Source organism: Oncorhynchus gorbuscha, linkage group LG18 (assembly GCF_021184085.1).
Source record: "Oncorhynchus gorbuscha isolate QuinsamMale2020 ecotype Even-year linkage group LG18, OgorEven_v1.0, whole genome shotgun sequence".
Taxonomy (NCBI): Eukaryota; Metazoa; Chordata; class Actinopteri; order Salmoniformes; family Salmonidae; genus Oncorhynchus; species Oncorhynchus gorbuscha.
Genome location: NC_060190.1, coordinates 62,836,426 through 62,842,105, shown reverse-complemented (window position 1 = coordinate 62,842,105; position 5,680 = coordinate 62,836,426).

The window sequence follows — 5,680 nt, the reverse complement described above, 5'->3', positions numbered from 1 at the left end:
GTTTTAAGCAGACCACCATAGTCCCTGTGCCCAAGAACACTAAGGTAACCTGCCTAAATGACTACCGACCCGTAGCACTCACGTCTGTAGCAATGAAGTGCTTTGAAAGGTTTGTCATGGCTCACATCAACACCATTATCCCCGAAACCCCAGACCGACTCTAATTTGCATACCTCCCCAACAGATCCACAGATGATGCAATCTCTATTGCACTCCACACTGCCCTTTCCCACCTGGACAAAAGGAACACTGATGTGAGAATGCTATTCATTGACGACAGCTCAGTGTTCAACATGGTGCCTTCAAAGCTCATCAATAAGTTAAGAACCATGGGACTAAAAACCTCCCTCTGCAACTGGATCCTGGAATTCCTGACAGGCCACCCCCAGTTGGTAAGGGTAGGTAACAACACATCCACCACACTGATCCTCAACACAGGGGCCCCCTCAGTGGTGTGTGCACAGTCCCCTCCTGTACTCCCTGTTCACTCATGACTGCACGGCCAGGCACGACTCCAACACCGTTAAGTTTGCCGATGACACAATAGGGGTAGGCCTGATCACCGACAACGATGAGACAGCCTATAGGGAGGTCAGACACCTGTCCATGTGGTGCTAGGACAACAATCTCTCCCTCAATGTGATCAAGACAAAGGAGATGATTGTGGACTACAGGAAAAAGAGGAACGAGCACGCACCCATTATTATCAACGTGGCTGTATAGGAGCAGGTTGAGAGCTTCAAGTTCCTTGGTGTCCACATCACCAACAAACTGACATGGTCCAAACACACCAAGACAGTCGTGAAGAGGGTCACGACAAAACCTATTCCCCCTCAGGAGACTGAAAAGATTTGGCATGGGTCCTCAGATCCTCAAAAAGTTCTACAGCTGCACCATCGAGAGCATCTGGTTCCATCACTGCCTGGTATGGCAACTGCTCGGACTCCGAACGCAAGGCACTATAAAGGGTAGTGCGTATGGCCCAGTACATAACTGGGGCCAAGGTTCCTGCCATCCAGGACCTCTACACCAGGCAGTATCAGAGGAAGGCACTAAAAAATGTCAAAGACTCCAGCCACCCCAGTCATAGAATGTTCTCTCTGCTAACCGCACGGCAAGCAGTACCGGAGTGCCAAGTATGTTTCCAAGAGGCTTCTAAACAGCTTCTACCCCCAAGCCATAAGACTCCTGAACATCTAATAAAATGGTTACCCAGACTATTTGCATTGGTCCACCCCCCCTGTTTTACACCGCTGCTACTCTCTGTTGTTATCATCTATGCATAGTCACTTTAATAACTCTACCTACATGTACATATTACCTCAACTAACAGGTGCCCCCGCACATTGTCTCTGTACCTGTATAGTCTCGCTATTGTTATTTTACTGCTGCTCTTAAATGACTTGTTACTTTTATTTCTTACTCATTAAAAAAAAAAAAGATTTGTTGGTTAGGGGCTCGTAACTAATCATTTCACTGTAAGGTCACTGTTGTTTTTGGCGCATGTGTAACGGCGTTCGTCTGTTGAAGAAAGAGAGTCGGACCGAAATGCAGCATGTTGGTTACTCATGACTTTAATGAAAGAAAACGCGGTACATGAAATAACTGATACTAAATACAAAAACAACAGAACGGAACGCGAAACTAATTACAGCCTATCTGGTGACTACAACACAGAGACAGGAACAATCACCCACGAAATACAAAGCAAAACTAAGGCTGCCTAAATACGGTTCACAATCCAAGACGAGAGTCACCTGACTCTGATTAGGAATCGCCTCAGGCAGCCAAGCCTATACCACACCCCTAATCAGCCGCGATCCCAAATAATACAAACCCCAATACGAAACACAACATATAAACCCATGTCACACCCTGGCCTACCCAAACATATAACAAAAACACAAAATACAATGACCAAGGCGTGACAGAACCACCCCCCTAAGGTGCGGACTCCCGGACGCACCTCAAAAGCATAGGGAGGGTCCGGGTGGGCGTCTGTCCATGGTGGCGGTTCCGGCTCGGGACGTGGACCCCACTCCATTAATGTCCTTGTTCCTCCCCTTCGCGTCCTGGGATAATCCACCCTCTCCGCCGACCATGGCCTAATAGTCCTCACCCAGATCCCCACATAACTGAGGAGCAGCTCGGGACTGAGGGGCAGCTCGGGACAGAGGGGCAGCTCGGGACAGAGGGGCAGCTCGGAACAGAGGGGCAGCTCGGGACAGAGGGGCAGCTCGGGACAGAGGGGCAGCTCGGGACAGAGGGGCAGCTCGGGACTGAGGGGCAGCCCGGGACTGAGGGGCAGCCCGGGACTGAGGGGCAGCCCGGGACTGAGGGGCAGCCCGGGGACTGAGGGGCAGCCCGGGACTGAGGGGAAGCCCGGACTGAGGGGAAGCCCAGTACTGAGAGGAAGCCCAGTACTGAGATGAAGCTCAGGCAGGTAGTAGGCTCCGGTAAATCCTGGCTGGCTGGCGGAACTGGAAGATTCAGGTTGACTAGCAGATCTGGAAGAGACTGGTTGTCTGGCAGATCTGGAAGAGACTGGTTGTCTGGCAGATCTGGAAGAGACTGGTTGTCTGGCAGATCTGGAAGAGACTGGTTGTCTGGCAGATCTGGAAGAGACTGGTTGTCTGGCAGATCTGGAAGAGACTGGTTGTCTTGCAGATCTGGAAGAGACTGGTTGTCTGGCAGATCTGGAAGAGACTGGTTGTCTGGCAGATCTGGAAGAGACTGGTTGTCTGGCAGATCTGGAAGAGACTGGTTGTCTGGCAGATCTAGCTGCTCTATGCAGACTGACAGCTCTGGCTGCTTCATGCAGACTGACAGCTCTGGCTGCTTCATGCAGACTGACAGCTCTGGCTGCTTCATGCAGACTGACAGCTCTGGCTGCTTCATGCAGACTGACAGCTCTGGCTGCTTCATGCAGTCTGACAGCTCTGGCTGCTTAATGCAGACTGGAGGCTCCGGCAGCGCTGTAGAGAAGGAAGGCTCTGATAGCGCTGAACAGGCGGGAGACTCCGACAGCGCAGGAGGGAAGGAAGGCTCTGATAGCGCTGAACAGACAGGAGACTCCAGTAGCGCAGGAGAGGAGACAGGCTCTGGCTGCGCTAAACAGGCGGGAGACTCCGACAGCGCAGGAGAGGAGAAAAGCGCTGGCTGCGCTGAACAGGCGAGGCACACTGAAGGCCTGGTGCGTGGTGCTGGAACTGGTGGTACTGGATCGAGGACACGCACAGGAAGCCTGGTGCGGGGAGCTGCTACCGGAGGATTGGTGTGTGGAGGTGGCTCTGGATAGACCGGACCGTGCAGGCGCACTGGAGCTCTTGAGCACCGAGCCTGCCCAAGCTTACCTGGCCCGATGCCCACTCTAGCCCGGCCAATAGGAAGGGCTGGTATGTGCCGCACCTGGCTCTGCACCGGCACTGGAAACACCATGCGCTCCATAGTATAACACGGTGCCTGCCCGGTCTCTCTAGCCCAACGGTGAGCACAGGGAGTTTGCGCAGGTCTCCTACCTGGCATAACCATACTCCCTTCTAGCCCCCCCCCCCCAATAAATTTTTTGGGCTGCTTTTCAGGCTTCCAACCGCGTCGCCGTGCTGCCTCCTCATACCAGCGCCTCTCCGCTTTAGCCGCTTCTATTTCTTCCTTGGGACGGAAATATTCTCCAGGCTGAGCCCAGGGTCCTTTCCCGTCTAATTCCTCCAATTCTCCAAGTGGTGCAGCCTCTCCCACTGCAACTGCTCTTCACGATTAACAGGAAGAGTTGGCTCAGGTCTGAACCCTGACTCATAATTGGGGGTTACTTTCGGTTTTCGCTCTGCGTCGCCGTGTTTTCCTTTTTGACTCCATTCGCCTGTAGCCCTCTTCGCACTGCTGAAGCGAATCCCAGGCGGGCTCCTGCACTCCCTCTGGGTCGGCCGCCCACCTGTCGATTTCTTCCCACGTCGTATACTCCATGCCTCTACCGTCCATAACGTCCTCCTTTCGCTCCTGCCAGTTTACACACTGCTCGGTCCGTGAGTGGTGGGTGATTCTGTAACGGCGTTCGTCTGTTGAAGAAAGAGAGTTGGACCGAAATGCAGCGTGTTGGTTACTCATGACTTTAATGAAAGAAAACGCGGTACATGAAATAACTGATACTAAATACAAAAACAACAGAACGGAACGTGAAACTAATTACAGCCTATCTGGTGACTACAACACAGAGACAGGAACAATCACCCACGAAATACAAAGCGAAACTAAGGCTGCCTAAATACGGTTCCCAATCCAAGACAACGAGAATCACCTGACTCTAATTAGGAATCGCCTCAGGCAGCCAAGCCTATACCACACCCCTAATCAGCCGCGATCCCAAATAATACAAACCCCAATACGAAAACAACATATAAACCCATGTCACACCCTGGCCTACCCAAACATATAACAAAAACACAAAATACAACGACCAAGGCGTGACAGCATGTGACTAATAAAATTAGATTTCTTGGGTATGACGCTACAAGCTTGGCACACGTGTATTTGGGTAGTTTCACCCATTATTTTCTGCAGATCCTCTCAAGCTCTGTCAGGTTGGAAGGGGAGCGTCACTCCACAGCTATTTTCAGGTCTCTTCAGAGATGTTCGATCGGGTTCAAGTCCGGGCTCTGGCCCGAAGCCACTCCTACATTGTCTTGGCTGTGTGCTTAGCGTCGTTGTGCTGTTGGAAAGTGAACCGTCGCCCCAGTCTGAGGTCCTGAGCAGGTTTTCAAAAAGGATCTCTCTGTACTTTGCTCCGTTCATCTTCCCCTCAAGCCTGACTAGTCTCCCAGTCCCTGCCGCTGAAAAACATCCCCCCAGCATGATGCTGCCACCACCATGCTTCACCGTAGAGATGGTGCCAGGTTTCCTCGAGACGTGACGCTTGGCATTCAGGCTAAAGAGTTCAATCTTGGTTTCATCAGACCAGAGAATATTGTTTCTCATGGTTTGAGAGTCCTTTATGTGCCTTTTCGCAAACTTCAAGAGGGCCGTCATGTGCCTTTTACTGAGGAGTGGCTTCCATCTGGCCACTCTACCATAAAGGCCTGATTGGTGGAGTGCTGTAGATATGGTGTTCCTTCTGGAAAGTTCTCCCATTGCCACAGAGGAACTCTGTCAGAATAACCATCGGGTTCTTGGTCACCTCCCTGACCAAGGCCCTTCTCCCCAGATTGCTCATTTTGGCCGAGCAGCCAGTTCTAGGCAGAGTCTTGGTGGTTCCAAACTTCTTCTTTAAGAATGATGGAGGCCACCATCTTCTTGGGGACCTTGTATGCTGTAGACATTTTTTTGCACCCTTCCCCAGATCTGTGCCTTGACACAATCCTGTCTCGGAGTTCTACAGACAATTCCTTCAACCTCAATTCCTTCAACCTGTGGTACCTTTACATAGACAGTTGTGTGCCTTTCCAAATCATGTCCAATCAATTCAAGTTGAATAAACAGCATGGACCTGAGCTCAATTTCTTGTCACATAGCAAATGGCCTGAATACTTATGTAAATAAGATATTTCTGTTTTGCATTTTTAATAAATTTGCAAAAATTGTCATTATGGGATATTGAGTGTAGATTGAAGAGGAAAAACATTTAATACATTTAAAATAAGTCTGTAAAGTAAAGGAAATTGGTTAAAGTAAAGGGGTCTGAATGTTG